The following is a 17,011-nucleotide window of genomic DNA, read 5'->3' as shown; positions in this document are numbered from 1 at the left end:
TTACATTTATACCGTGTGGCGAAAGTCAGGTGACTGCTGCAACCACAGTCCACAGCATCATTGTCCCAAACTCCTGGCATCATGCCACCCAGGATAATAGCACTGATGCCAGGAGTTCACCTCTACTCAGCCCTGGGGGGCTGAGTAGAGATGAACATACTCTATTTTTTATTATTTCATGTGGAGTCCAGCAGCTTGAATTTTTTAATTTTTTTTTTTACAAAAACATTGTAAATCTCCATCTCCATCTATCCTGTGACATCCTGCTGTTGTCCAGAAGCCAGAGACATGGAGAACTAACCCCAGGCCAGTCGGACATACCTGATCAGGATTTGGAAGACTCAGACATGAAATGCACCTCAGTTACTTCCGAGCAAAATGAAGACCTAGACCATGGCCCAATTTCATGCACAACACACCTTCCTCAGCATCAAGAGGTGTCTTGATAGCAATTGGGAAAAATATCCCTTCCATACCTACACTTACAGAAATGGAGCCCAATGGCAGATATATTTTTCTGAAGGATTCGATCATCTATCTTTATGCCCAAAAACAAAAAAAAAACAGATCCTTTGGTTATTCCATGTTCACACTAGATTCACAGATTTTGCAGAGAGCCTGGTGGTAGTCAGAGGAGATTTTAATTTGGCAATCGAACCTTCAACAGACACCTCCTCAAATACTTCTTAGACCCCGCAAAAACCTTCAAGATACATGGACAATTTTGAACCCAGAAGCGAGAGAGCACCCCTACTTCTCGCATATTCACTCCACTTTCCACAGAATTGACTTTTTTAATTTTAGGGAAATTTATACAAACCATCACCACAGCAGACATTGGTTTGATTACAGTATTAGACCATGCGCCAACATCTATAACAGTAGCTAATCTTGAGATTTTTGACCTTTTTGCCAAACTTTCTAACTTTAAAATCAGAAGCTCTGAACTTCTCAGAATCAGACTACACCATTACATTGCTGCAGAAGCATTATGCCTTCAGATGGCCCCTCAAGTGTTAAGTATTTGGGTATTGTCTTAACCTCTAACCCTGCTCTCCTGTTTGCCGTGAATTACACACCCTTCTTAAAACTCAGCTCCAACAACTAAACCTCCTATTTTTATTATGGATGGGTAGGAAACAACGACTTTCTACTTATATACTGCCTTATATTATATACACATTACAAGCAGTGCTAATAATGATAATCTTTATTTATATAGTGCCAACATATTCCGCAGTGCTTACAAAGCAGGGGAGAACAAACAAAGCCACGGCTACATGAAGTAATCAATTGATGGAAACAGTAGGGGTGAGGGACCTGCTCCAACGAGCTTGCTGTTGTTGTTAGCCGTTTCCGGAAGCTCAGCGATTCTAAAGGCTCTCTTCATGCTTTTCGGTTTTGTACTGCTTCTTTCAATTGGTTGATATCCATGCCAGTATCAGCTTTGACAGTATCAAGCCATAGAGAGAACCAATCACAGCCAGTGCTTCCTAGAGGTGGGGAATCTGAACCTCCAATCCAAGAAGCGATGACAGAAAATTTCAAGCAAGTCTGCCGATGCTTGAGGGAAGACGTGCGGGGAGCTGACAGCACTTGAGAGGGGTTGTATTCTTTTTTTTTTATGCAGCTAGGGCTTAGTTTAGGGCTTTTATGGTAGGATTTCCCACTGTAAAAGTTGCATCACACTGCACGAAACCGCGTTTCATAGGGAAACATGGGCTACAAAACATTGCAAATCGTGGTAATGTTTAGTAACCCACAATTTTTTTCCCCTCGCAATGTTGAAGGCTACAAAACATTACTAATGAAAAGAAACTGATTGGAAAGCATGGTCTTTACATACATGCGAATTGTGGCACTGTTGCATCACAAGAAAATCATGCGATTTTGTCGCCCGTGTGAAACCGGCCTTACAGATTTTTCTACTGACTTTTCTTAATGAGGCGATACAGAAGGTAAAGGGTCTGGAGCTGTGCAAGATATGGCGAGCTGTAGAGTGCGAGATGCTATACACATGGACAATGGTCAAATTGTGACTGCAGGGGGCGGTTGATTGTGGCTAGCAGGGATTGCAATCAATGGGACAAGGAGCATGTTATCAGGCAGAGTACAGAGGGGTTTGGTTTAGGGGATATGGTATGCCTCTCTAAAAAGGTGCATTTTTAGTGCCTGAGGTTTTGTGTGTCAGGGATTGCCCGGATAGTTTGGGGTAGTGCGTTCCAGAGGTCAGGTACTGCTCTGGAGAAGTCTCGGAGGCCAATAGAAGTGCCTGGCTTATTTTTCTCCCAGATACATCAACTCTTTAGGAAATTTGTCTGGAACAATCACAAGCTACGCTAAGCCTTTGAGCACATATCCCAAAAATGACCAAAAGGAGTTTTTGGCCTTCCAAACTTACATTTATGTTATAGTGTGATACACATATCCAGATGGATTTCTTTGGTAGACCCCAAGTCAGATTTACCCCTGACCAATTTAGAGAAATCCTTATTTGGACCAGATAATCAATTCCTTCTATGGTCCAATGATTCCTTCCCAAGGAAACCTTGAGCCCAATTACAAGAGGCACGATTAAGGTCTTAAGATTCCTACTCCTGGTGTCGTTAGATCGTCTTACTCTCCTTCCAATGACCCCTGCCTCAATGATTCCCTCCATTCTACCTAATAGTCCACTAAACACAATTGCCTCATGGTCAAAACTCAATGCCTTAACAATCCATGACATCATTAAAAGTACCGAACTAACTAACTTAAATCAAAATAACACACTTATTCCAAATAACCCACCAAATTTTGTAGGAACAGTGGACATCCGCAACTCTTTGAGGAAATTCCAGAGGACTTGTCACAGAAAAGTAAGAGACCATCTCTGCTTCAAGATTTATCTTTCTCTCCTGACCAAACCCAAGAAACCAGTAACACAGCCATACAAGGAAAGTTCTTCTAAAATCCTCTTCTGACAAACTGTGGTTCCTCAGCGAATGGGGGAGAGACCTGGGTGCCAAATTCAGCAAATATGAAGCTAAGTAAATATTGAATGATTTGCATGGATTCTCTAGATGCGATCGCATTCAGGAGAACTCCTATAAAATTCTCACTAGGTGGTACAAAACGCCCACCACTTTATACAGAGGTAATCTTACACAGTCTGATATCTGTTGGAGGTGCGAAGCACAAGGGGGGACAATCCTACACATAGTAGCAATGTCCAAGCATTAAAACTTTCTGGCTACGAAACTCCTCATCCTACTCTACTGGAGAGAGAAAGAGGTCCCATCAGAAGCCCAATGGAGAGATAGGATGTCATAGCTACTCTGCTTTGAGGAAATCGCTGCCTGGGAGTTGGGTACAAGAGATAATTTTTTGAAATTCTGGTCGCCTTGGTAAAAATAACAAGATAAACAAAGCTAGCATAAAAATGCTGAATAGCACATGTCCAAGAGTCACGTTCAGCTTAGCTCATTCATGTAAGTCCTCTCGTTAATGGTTCTCCTCTTCCCTTTCCTGTTTTCTTCTAAAGTTTGGCAATAATTATGTATCCCGTAATATACTCTGCTCTACAGAGAATTCAGACTGCTCTGCTACGGTCATGTATGGACTTAAAGCTATTTCTTTTACTGTTCTGACGAGGACCTGCGAGTCCAACAGCTTATTGGTTACCTGGATCAGGTGTTTTCTGATGCTTTTTATAAGTTTACTATACAATAAAAAGTGATTGTTTAAAAACATTGATCAGGGCATGTGGCAGGAGGCAGAAAAAGGGTAATTTTGTGGGGATTTGGGGAAAGCGCTTGTTCTATCAGTTGTGTCACTTATTTATATTCTTCTGGGGGGATTTTGTACGGATTGTAGAAAGCGAATTTGTAGTGGAGGCCGAATAATCCTGATTGTAGCTGGAGATGTTCTCTGCCTTCCGGAGGCTTCTATTCCCAGTCATGTTACAGGCCTGCCAATAGGAGGCGCTGCAGAGGCCTTGCACCATCTCCTATGTACATCCCAGACTCCCCAGAGGAGCGTTACATGGCTGCTAATCTCCTGCACCTCCGTGGGGTCTCCACAAGGGGAAGCTGTGACCCCCACATACCTCCACCTGCAGCCGGACAGGAGCCGTGGGGTTGTTCTGTGCTTACAGGACCTGTGATGATGTCACCGTCATGTGATCAGTGTGTGGGAGGAGACAAGGGGTCACATGACCAGGTCTCCGCTCAGTGGATGCAGGACTCTGCTGTGGGAGGATATATTCAGAGAGTGGATGGAGCAGAGCTGAGCGTGTGTGAGATGGAGGAGTGGAGCCGAGTGTGTGCGAGATGGGGGAGCAGAGCCGAGCATGGAGGAACAGGGACGAGTGTGTGTGAGATAGAGGAGCGGAGCTGAGTGCATGTGTGAGACGGAGGAACAGTGCCAAGCGTGTGTGTGAGACGGAGGAGCAGTGCCAAGCGTGTGTGTGAGACGGAGGAGCAGTGCCAAGCGTGTGTGTGAGACGGAGGAGCAGTGCCAAGCGCATGTGTGAGACAGTGGGAGCTATATATGTGTATAATGTACACAAAGGGAGATGCAATCAATGCCAGTCAGCTGCTGCAAAAGCAAATAATGTCTTGAGGTGCATTAAAAGAGGTTTAGGGGGCGAGAACATTATCCTCCCACTATGTAAGGTAATTGTCAGGCCCCACATGGAATACTGCGCACAGTTCTGGACACCGGTGCTCAGGAAAGATGTTGCAGTGCTTGAGGGGGTTCAAAGAAGGGCGACTAAATTAATAAACGTAATGAAGGGACTGGAATACCCAGAGAAGCATCAAAACTGGGATTATTCACCCTGGAAAAAAGACGGCTAAGGGGTGATCAAATAACCATGTATAAGTGCATGAGGGGACAATACAAGGATCTCTCCCAGGATCTGTTTATACCCAGGACTGTGACGGTAGGAAGAGGGCATCCGCTACGTCTAGAGGAAAGCAGGTTTCATCACCAACATAGAAGGGGGTTTTTTACTGTAAGAGCAGTGAGACTGTGGAACTCTCTGAGGATGTAGTGATGGCAAAATCCATAGAGGAGTTTAAGAGGGGACTAGACGTGTTTCTAGAGCGCTATGATATCACAGGATATAGACATTAGATGACCAGAGGGTTGTTGATCCGGGTCTTGGAGTGTTAAGAAAATTGTAGATCAATGTATCAGTTAATTGTTCTTTTATTGGATTGTAGACTAGAAGAATATAGCATGATGCTAGTATAAGTAGTGAAGGGGTTAAACAAAAACTTTCTATAGCTGTGCATGGTACTGGGACAGACAGACAGGAGATAAGACAGTCTCTCAGACCCCCTCCTGCACTCCTTCTCACTCAATTCATAACTGTTTCATTGTATGTTATAGTAACACCTTAAAAAATGTAACTTATGTTAATCATTTTAGTTTTAGCCTATCATGTATTCTTATTAATCTTGGAGGTATGTACTTTTCCTGTGATGTCATTTATGGTATATAAACTGCATACACCTTAGAATAAATTAGAAATCATTTGATACCGCACAGGCTGGTGTGATATGTATTTCTCCTGGGTCCAGACTTCTATATGAAATCTGTGAGGGTCTTCTCTTTGATAAACACATAGATTTTCCTTACATGGAGTCAGGTAGGAACTTTCAAATGTTGATCCAGAGATTACTCTGGCTGCCATTATGGAGTTGGGAAGGATTTTTTTCCTCTAAATGAGCTCAATTGGCTTGTTGAGATTATTTTTGCCTTCCTCTGGACCAACGGGGTGGTGGGAAGGTTGAAACAGTCTAAACTAGATGGGCATTGTCTTCATTCAGCCCAACATACTATGTTACTATGTATATGTGTGTAATGTACATGTAGAGAGCCCTAAATATTGATTAGTTATCATTGTGATCGGTTATCACTACTAGAATTCTCCCAGCATTCCCGCCGTGTACGGCTGTGCTCCTCTGTCACCTCTCTTCAGTTTTGTTCCATATAAGTGACACTGCCATTTTGTTCATTTGAGCCGTCTGTGGTGGCATATAATCATATCTGATACAAGCAGCAACAAGCAGACCAGTGGGTCCTCCACTACTGCTCCACCTCCCATGATGCCTCTCACCATGCCATATTAATTAGGAGCCCCATGGCTGTCATGTGTCAGGACCTGCCCCCTCCTGCACCCCGAGCCGCAGCCCTTCATACTGAACTATTCAGCATGTTGTATAGCTCCCTGGATTCCTACTCTTGTGTTCCCCGTTCCATGTCTTGGGTCCATGTCTTCCCTGTCTAGTCCACCCCGTGTTTTGTACTTCCCCAATTAGTCTCCTATATAAACCTGGCCCCCTTCCCTACTGCCTTGTGTGTTTATTGTGCTCAGTACCTCAGCCTATAAACCTGCTCCATCTTTACCTGCTCCCTACTAGAGAAGACTGTTCCTGTTTACCAGACCTCGGCTATCCCACCTGACTATTCTTCTGCCTAAATCCGCTGTACTGCACCGCCATCTTGTGTACCAGACCTCGGTTATACCACCTGACTATTGTTCTGCCTAAACCCGCTGTATTGCACCACTATCTTGTGTACCAGACCTCGGCTAATCCTGGACCACACTACCCTCCAGTAAGTGGCCACAACACGAGATTCCAGTCCTGCGCTAGACTCATGACACAATAAACATGCCCACAATTAAGTCGATTGTAGCCACCTAAGGAAACAAGCCATGGAATTACAAGAGTTCTGTGGCATGTATCAGGGGAACGTTTTGGCATTAGAAAAAGAGGTAGATGAGTTATACAATTTAGATGCTGATGTCCGCATACCATCCAGATTTGATGGGGACCGCTGCCGATACAGAGGTTTCTCAACTAATGCCACATTTACTTCCACATGAGACCCATGCAGTTTACCAATGACTGGAGAAAGGTGATGTTTATTATTAACCTGCTGGAAGGTGAAGCACTTGCTTGGGCCTCTCCTTATGTGGAAAATGACAGCACCTTCCTTGATAACCTTCGCACCTTCATCTTGCCTATGGATCAAGTGTTCGATGCATCCAACCGCTGTGCAAAGAGAAAGAAAGGAGAAGTTACAGTTATTCGGATACCACCCATCCTATTTCTTCAGTCCACCCACCAAGGACAGACTCTTCACCTCAAGCAATGCAGATTGAGACTATCCATAAACTTCTCAATGGCAGAGAAAGAGAGGCACCACTCTGAGAATTTATGCCTGCATTGTAGAGGGTCTAGCCATTATACTATGAACTACCCTAATACGTTCCAGAGGACCATCGCTCTAACGCATGCTAAGACCATAATTCCCCCTGCAATCCCGAAAAGACCGGATACTGCTCTGCCAGCCATCCCATCCATTGGCCAAAAAGACAATCCATCCCCCCCACTTCCTTATTCCTATCAAGATAACTATGGGGAGCCGCAACATCTTAGGCACTGCCATGTTGCCATGTTAGATATGGGAGCAAGAGGGAATTCATGGACTGCCAATATGCTTGGATAACCATATTGCAATCAGACATAAAACAGAACCCGTTCACATGGAAACGGTGGATGGATCCCCACTGGTTTTGGGCCCGTTACTCAGGAGACAAGTGAACTGGATATTCACATAGAGCCAGATCATCATTAGATGATCCGTTTTTATCTCATCTCCTGTTCAAAATTTCCAGTCATCCTAGGAATCTCTTGGTTCTCAACTCACAAGCCGGTCATCAACTGGGAATCAAGAACTATCACTTCCCTTTAGAGCGTTGTAAGAAGAATTCTCAATCCAAACCGCTCACGTCCAGTCAGGGTCAAGACCTCAAGAGTGAAATCAAGAAATCAAGAATTTGCTACCACAATACCAGGTGTTCAACAATGTCTGCAGCAAAAAGAACTCTGATCTGCTGTGCCCTCATTGGCCGTATGATTGTCCTATTGAGCTGCTCCCTGGATCTTCTATTCTGTTTTGGCATATCTACAATCTTTCTGAACCAGAATTAAAAGGCCTTCAGAAATATTTGGATGAAGGTCTTAAAAGGTGCTTCATGCGGCACTCTTCCTCCTTGGCGGAAGCGTCTATTTTCTTCGTTAAAAAGAAAGATTCTACTCTTTGACCATGCATATCATGATCTTAACAAGATGACTACTAAGAATCACTATCCTCTCCCGTTAATTCCAGAACTGCTAAAGAGGCTGCGGGCAGTAAAGATCTTTACTAAATTGGACCTCGGAGGTGCATATAATCAAGTGCGGATCCACCCCAGGGGTGAATGGAAAACGGCTTTCAGAACAAGATATGGACACTTTAAATATCTAGTCATGCTGTTCTGACTGTGTAATGCTCCTGCCACCTTCCAACATTTTATTAACAATGTATTTTGAGACCTATTGGATCAATTTGTGGTGGCCCACCTTGATGACATCCTTATTTTTTCGGACAATTTGAAAGAACATCGTAACCACGTCCGGTTGACCTTGGAGGAACTCCGAAAAAAAAAACTTCTATAGAAAACTAGCCGCAGCCGCTTGGCTGCTAAATACAGTGGCCACATGTTGGCAAAGAACAGCGAATGCCCACACAAAGCACAAGCTGCATAGCAGTACAAAATTCCCAATACTGGACACATTTCATGATTGTTTTCTCAAACCTAAATTTCAATGCGATCACCAAAGGAGATTACATCATTCTCCCAAAGATCTCCCCCAGCTAACGAAAAAGCCAAGCGAAATAAAAACTACCTCAAACATAGTAACAAATACCCTCTAATGTAGCTCCCAGCCATTCCAACAAATGAAAAGAATCTCGCCTTGATTTACTATTTAACCTTACCCAATCTGAAGCCCTTCAGGACTTGGTCAACTGAAATGTTGTCACGTCCTTCAACGCCATAATTTTAAAATCAAAAGCCAAAGCCGCTATTAAAGGATTAACTTTCTTTATCAACCAGGCTGCAGTGGATGCATCGCCCAGCCAATATAATAGTGTCCCAACTCTATTACCATCAGTCCATATGTCAGACTAACCATTCCAGTGACTGCAGAGGACTACATACAGCTACCAGAGGTAGGTGTCTTGGAGTTTATACTAATAGCTAATGAAACTCTAAAACGTTATGCCACCTATTGTATAGTCAGTAACAGAGTAGAATGTACTTACTAACTTGTCAGGTGCACACATTGAAAATTGTCCAAATAGTATATAAGCAAACTAGTGCCCGCCACATCTCTCACCACCCACTGAAGGTCGAGCAACCAATAAACAAACACTGATCAGCAAAATATGACCCCTCCCAATAACACCCTACCAAACAAAAGCTCTCAGAATGAACCAGGAGAAGCCTAAATGTGGATTCAATATCGGTCTTCACCAATAGTGTCCCCCTACCATACTCACACACTCAAGTAACTGCTGCATCAAATGATATATACACCATCGAGCAAAGCTCTGGGTATATTCTGTCATTGACTGATGCACCTTTTGGATGTGATAAATGATGAATTAGCCAAACTTATTTGGCTTCTTTTGGAGACTACACCTAGTTGGGTATCAATGAAATCCAGAAAAGGAGGTTCTCTAGAAGGCTCAGACATGCGACCCAAGAGCAGCTCCTTTGTCAGCTTGTAACTTACTATGTGCAGATGCAGAAGGGGAGATTGAAGATTTCTATTGGAACAAGAAATTCTATGTAGAGAGAGTGGAATGCTATATATACAGTATGTGTTTGTGTAATGTACATGTGGGGTGCTATATATATGTGTGTAATGTACATGTTGGGTGTTATATATATATGTGTGTGTGTGTGTGTGCGCGTGTATATAATGTACATGTGGGGTTCTATATATATGTGTGTAATGTACTTGTGGGGTGCTATATATAATATATATAAATATATATATTGTAACAGGGTAAGAGGAATGGTCTGGAGTGGAAGGTATGTGTCACAGAGGTTATTAGCCTCTGTGAGGTAGTCCGGTCCTCTTCCACTCCAGGCCAGATCTTACCACCTGTCCAGCCGGCCATTTAAGGAGACAGGTGGAAGGTAGAGAGAGGTGTGTGTCTGGGAGATACAGGCTGGATGTACTCTGTGCCTTCCAGTGAGAGCCTCGAGGCGCTGTGGACGAGGCGCTGCAAGCCTCCAGCAGGACCCCTGTGGATACGCCTGCCCTGGGACAAGAGCCTGAGAGAACGAGGGCATACGGACCAGCTGCGCTCTGGACATCCGCAGGTCTGTGCACCTCTAAAGGACTTGTATGGTCTCCTTAGCTGAGGAGTTTACTTGCGTTACCTCCGGACTGAGGAGGGTTAAACCTGAACAGAGACTTTTTCGTTGTTGCTATCATTTACTGGTTAACTGGAGACCCAGTTACGTTTATGTTGCCTGTTAAAGACTGTGTAAATAAACCTAAAGAAAAGAAAAGTGACGGTTTGGAGTGCTCTTTAACCCCTGCTCTGCTACAAGTGGTGGAGGATGCGGGCATTAAGAGACTCCCCGAGGGGAAAAAACGAACTGTTTCCATAGCTCTGGAGGAGTTAATAAAACAGCTCACGGCACTGACAGTAGTAGACTCCCTGAGAAAAAAACAAACTGTGACCATAGCCATGGAGGAGTTAATTAATCAGCTAGTAGTAGCTAGCACACAGCAGCAAGAAACAAATCAATTGCTGATTCGTCAGATGGCGATGCTAATGGAGACTAAAAGAAAAGAGGAGAAGTCATCCACTAGCATGGACATATTAAAAACTGTAAGGGGGTAGTTACAAAAAAATGACCCCGGAGGATGATGTGGAAGCTTACCTGGCCATCTTTGAAAGGGTGGCAGTGAGGGAAAAACTGCCACGAGAACAATGGGTGGAAGTTATAGCCCCATATCTCACTGGGGAGCCGCAAAAAGCATATTATGACTTGCCCCAACAGGATGCCGGGGAATATAATAAGCTAAAAACTGAGATTTTGGCTCGCCTGGGAGTGAGCATGGCAGTCCGGGCACAGCGAGTCCATCACTGGAAGTATGGCCAAGACAAACCTTCCAGGTCACAAATGTTTGATCTCTTGCACCTAGCCCAAAAATGGCTACAGCCGGAAACCTCCTCGCCTACACACATAGTAGAGAAGGTTGTGATGGACCGGTTTATACAGACTCTGCCCAGGCCTATCCAACGATGGGTGGCCCAGGGAAATCCCGAGAGTATCGACAACCTGGTGGGCTTGGTCGAACGGTATGTTGCAGCGGAAGAGACAGCGGCGGCTGTGAGGCCTCCTGGTCGTCCTGCAGACGCTCGGAGAGACAGCGCCAAATCCATTTCAGAAAGGAAGCAAAGGAACCAGAGAGGTTTGGAGCCCGTACAAAGAAACCCGGTCAACCCCGTTACGTGCTGGGAGTGCCAATGTCCTGGGCATATCGCCGCTCATTGTCCAGCTCGGGTTGAACCCATGGAATGCTCCTATAGTCGGGACTGTTCTTTGGTGGCACATTCTACCTGCGCTACAGGGGTGGACAGAGACACCCAGCCACAGATGTGTCAAGTGACAGTGAATGGTGTGGAAGTGTCGGCCTTGCTGGACTCAGGGAGCATGATTTAATTGCTGGACTCAACCATCGCCACTGGACTGGACCCCCGGGGCAGATTGGGGGTGGTCTGTATACACGGGGACACTAAAGAATACCCGGCTGCCCAGGTTACCATAGGCACAGTGTGTGGAAGCTATGTACACCAGGTGGGGGTGGTTAACAAATTACTCTACCCACTGATAATTGGGAGGGATTTCCCGTTGTTTTGGGAACTGTGGGCGGAGGTGCCGCGGCCTTGCGGAGTCGGCGCATCGAGCACCACGGGAGGTGTTCAGCATCAGCATAACGAATTTCCCTTTGCAGGACTGACTGATTCTGAGGAACCCACTCCGGATCCCCAGGTACCTGACCTTAAGGTGAACAGGGATAATTTTGGGACTGCACAGCTTAATGATCTGACTTTAAAGAATGCACAAGAAAATATCTCTGTGATTAATGGTGTGCCCCAAGAGGCAGGGGGTGAGGTGTGATTTCCTCATTTTGAATTGATTAATGAATTGTTATATCGGGTAACGAAAGTATATAATGAAGTGATAAAACAACTTCTGATACCTGGTGGATATAGGTGTACGGTCCTTGACCTAGCCTATAATCACATACTGGGCGGTCAATTAGGGGCAGAAAAAACACAGGAACGCATTCTACAGAGGTTTTTTTTGGCTGGGGTGCCATAAAGAAATAGAGGATTTCTGTAGATCCTGTCCCCAGTGCCAGATATCTGCTTCTATCTCACACTTGAGAAGCCCGTTGGTACCATTACCAATAATAGAAATACCATTTGAGCGAATCGCTATGGATTTGGTGGGAACCCTGGTGAAGTCAGCCAGAGGTCACCAATATATCCTTGTAATCGTGGACTACGCCACCAGGTATCCAGAAGCAATACCTCTGAAGAACACTTCCTCTAAATGTATCAGTAAAGAATTGTTCCAGAAGTTCACTCGGGTGGGGCTTCCCAAGGAGATCCTAACAGACCAGGGGACCCCATTAATGTCGAAGGTGATGAGGGAACTGTGCAAGTTGCTGCGGATTAAGCAATTGCGCACCTCCGTCTACCACCCCCAGACAGATGGGTTGGTGGAAAGGTTCAATAAAACGTTAAAAAATATGCTAAAGAAGGTGGTAGAAAAGGGTGGCCGAGATTGGGACTGTTTGCTTCCGTACTTATTATTTTCCATTCGAGGGGTACCACAGGCCTCCACGGGGTTCTCTCCTTTTGACCTATTGTACGCATCACAACCCTGTGGATTACTGGATATAGCAAAAGAGACATGGGAGAGTGAAGCCACCCCACATAAAAGTGTCATTGAACATGTGGCCCAAATGCAGGAGAGACTTGCCAAGATAATGCCATTAGTAAAAGAACAGCTCCTCCAAGCGCAGGAAAGGCAGGCTAATGTCTATAATCGGGCAGCTAGAGTCAGACAATTTAACCCAGGGGATCGGGTGCTGGTGCTAGTCCCCACCGTAGAAAGTAAGTTTCTTGCCAAGTGGCAGGGACCATACGAGGTGGTGGAAAAAGTAGGGACGGTCAATTATAAAGTCCTCCAACCAGGTAAGAGAAAGCCCATTCAAATCTACCATGTAAATTTGTTAAAACCCTGGAAGGAGTGGGATTCACTGGGTTCTCCCTGCTTGGTCACGGAGCCGGAGGGTAATATCCAGGACGTGATTATAGCAGAACCCTGTCAAAATCCCAGAGACAGGAAAGCAAAGAATTTTTGCAGAGGAATAGGAATCAGTTTACCGACCGACCCGGTCGCGCTAGGGTCCTGGAACATGAGATCCGGACAGACCCTAACGTAAGGGTCAATATAAAACCCTATAGAATCCCTGAAGCCCACAGGGAAGTTGTGTCCCAGGAGGTAAAAAGGATGCTTGAAATGGGGGTCATTGAGGAATACACAAGTGGATGGTCAAGCCCCATAGTCTTAGTGCCGAAACCGTCAGGGGAATGGCGCTTTTGCAATGATTTCCGGAAGCTTAATGAAGTTTCCGAATCTGATGCGTACCCAATGCCCCGGGTTGACGAGCTGATGGCAGACTCGGCTCAGCCCGGTATAAGACTACACTGGACCTTACAAAAGGGTACTGGCAGATTCCCCTGTCGGCTGACGCAAAAGAAAAGACGGCTTTTTCAACCCCAGAAGGGTGTTTCCAGTATGTGACCATGCCTTTTGGACTAAAAGGAGCCCCCGCAACATTCCAGAGGGTGATGGACAAAATCCTAGCTCCCCATAAGAAGTACGCAGCAGCGTATTTAGACGACATCATAATATTTAGCCGGGACTGGAAAAAGCCACCTCAGCAAGGTTCAGGCAATATTAGACTCCCTCAGGAGGGTGGGGTTCACGATAAATCCAAAAAAATGTGCAGTGGGAATGGAAGTGGTCAAATACCTGGGCTACATAGTGGGTAGGGGGCTAGTTAAACCCCAAATTAATAAAGTGGAAGCTATTCAGGACTGGCCACGACCCCTAACAAAAAAACAGGTGCGGGCGTTTTTAGGTATGATGGGCTACTACCGATGCTTCGTCCCAAATTTTGCCACGATTGCAGCCCCGCGGACAGAGCTTACCAAGGGGAACAGGTCGGTAATGGTGCAGTGGACACCAGAAGTGGAACATGCGTTTGAACAGCTAAAACGGGTATTGTGTCGACAGCCCATATTGGAAGCGGCCGACTTCTCAAAAGAGTTCATAGTCCAGACGGACGCATCGGAAGTAGGGCTGGGGGCCGTATTGTCCCAAGAGATTAACGGAGAAGAGCATCCCGTGCTGTTCTTAAGCAGGAAAATGTCCCCGTATGAAAAAAATTACGCCATAGTTGAGAAGGAAGGGTTAGCGGTAAAATGGGCATTAGACTCCCCAAGATACTACCTCCTGGGCAGGCAGTTTAAACTAATCTCAGACCATGCTCCCTTGAAGTGGATGTATAGAAATAAAGGGAATAATGCCAGGGTGACAAGATGGTTCTTAACCTTACAAGAATTTGACTTTGAGGTGGAACATAGGCCGGGAAAATTACATGGTAATGCAGATGCCCTGTCTAGGATTTACTGTGCAGTTGCAGTTGGTGCTCAGCCGGATGGCTTGGGGCAGAGGGGGTAGGTATGTAACAGGGAATGGTCTGGAGTGGAAGGTATGTGTCACAGAGGTTATTAGCCTCTGTGAGGTAGTCCGGTCCTCTTCCATTCCAGGCCAGATCTTACCACCTGTCCAGCCGGCCATTTAAGGAGATAGGTGGAAGGTAGAGAGAGATGTGTGTCTGGGAGATACAGACTGGATGTACTCTGTGCCTTCCAGTGAGAGCCTCGAGGCACTGTGGACGAGGCGCTGCAAGCATCCAGCAGGACCCCTGTGGATACACCTGCCCTGGGACAAGAGCCTGAGAGAGCGAGGGCATACGGACCAGCTGCGCTCTGGACATCCACAGGTCTGTGCACCTTTAAAGAACTTGTATGGTCTCCTCAGCTGAGGAGTTTACCTGCGTTACCTCCGGACTGAGGAGGGTTAAACCTGAACAGAGACTTTTTTGTTGTTGCTATCATTTACTGGTTAACTGGAGACCCAGTTACGTTTATGTTGCCTGTTAAAGACTGTGTAAATAAACCTAAAGTAAAGAAAAGTGACGGTTTGGAGTGCTCTTTAACCCCCGCTGTGCTACTATATATATATGTGTGTGTGTGTGTGTGTGTGTGTGTGTAATATACATGTGGGGTGCTATATATGTATTTGTGTGTAATGTAAATGTGGGGTGCTATATATGTATATGTGTGTAATGTACATGTTGGGGTGCTATATATGTATGTGTGTAATGTACATGTGGGGCGCTATATATATATATATATATATATATATATATATATATATATATATATATGTGTGTATATAATGTACATGTGGGGTGCTATATATACGTGTGTAATGTACATGTGGGGTGCTATATATATATAAATATATATATATGTGTAATGTACATGTGGGGTGCTATATATATGTGTGTAATGTACATGTGGGATGCTATATATACATATATATATTTGTGTGTATGTAATGTACATGTGGGGTGCTATATATATGTGTGTAATGTTCATGTGGGGTGATATATATGTATATATATATATATATATATATATATATATATATATATATATATATGTTCGTGTGTATATAATGTACATGTGGGGTGCTATATATGTGTAATGTACATGTGGGGTGCTATATATGTGTGTAATGTACATGTGGGGTGCTATATAATGTACATGTGGGGTGCTATATATGTGTGTAATGTACATGTGGGGTGCTATATATGTGTGTAATGTACATGTGGGGTGCTATATATGTGTGTAATGTACATGTGGGGCGCTATATATATATGTGTGTAATGTACATGTGGGGCGCTATATATGTGTGTAATGTACATGTGGGGCGCTATATATATATATATATATAATATATATATATATATATATATATATATATATATATATATATAGCGCCCCACATGTGCATTACACACATATATGTAGCACCCCACATGTACATTACACACACACACATATATAGCACCCCACATGTACATTACGCACATATATATAGCACCCCACATGTACATTACGCACATATATATAGCACCCCACATGTACATTATATATACACACACACATATTTGGGGTGCTACATGTGGGATGCTATATATGTGTGTAATGTACTTATGGGGTGCTATATATATATATAAAATATATGTGTGTAATGTATTTTAGGTGCAAAAATACACTGCATATTTACGCATGCAAAAAATACCGTAGACTGGCTCACTGAAATGATGTACAGATAAGCAGGTGTCCTGCATACTCCTGACGTATTTGTGCCCACCATTCACTGCAGTGGCGTATTGCAGTGTGTAATACCCTCACAATGTTTTATTGATTACTTCCCCAATCTACTATAGAACCCAACAAGCAGGAAACAATAAACTGTCGGCACCCTGTGCACCTCTCCTGTATATATATATATATATATATATATATATATATATATAGAATGACTGACGGATACATCACCGCAGAGCCGAAACTACTGGAGTCAGAAACATGTAATTTGGCCCGCAGCTTCTCTGTATAACGTAGAGATCCACTAAGAAAGGAGTTTTTAAAATTCATTCCCCAAGGCCTAATGCCCGCGTCCGTGCAGAATACCGCAGCAGAGTCTGTCACGGCGCCCCCCCAAAGACCCCATACTCACCTCCCAGATCTGCTTTGCGAGTCTCGCATGAAACGCCGGCAGTGTCATGTGACGCGGCCGGTGAAGTGTATTCACACTATACTTCCACTGTGCTACAATGGAAGTCGGCCACTCGTGTTCCCGCGGCAAATAGGACATGCCACAGCGTGAAATAACCCCAGTCCTATTTGGAACATTGAGCTATTAGGTTCAATACAACCTAATAGC

At 44.5% G+C, this 17,011-nt stretch overlaps 1 pseudogene; it reads right to left on the bottom strand.

The window, feature by feature from the left end:
- The window catches only part of LOC136626718 (zinc finger protein 585A-like), a 41,613-nt pseudogene that overhangs the window by 9,757 nt on the left and 14,845 nt on the right, over positions 1-17,011 (bottom strand).

Source organism: Eleutherodactylus coqui, chromosome 4 (assembly GCF_035609145.1).
Source record: "Eleutherodactylus coqui strain aEleCoq1 chromosome 4, aEleCoq1.hap1, whole genome shotgun sequence".
NCBI classification, from domain to species: Eukaryota; Metazoa; Chordata; class Amphibia; order Anura; family Eleutherodactylidae; genus Eleutherodactylus; species Eleutherodactylus coqui.
This window is presented reverse-complemented; position numbering and strand designations above follow the sequence as displayed.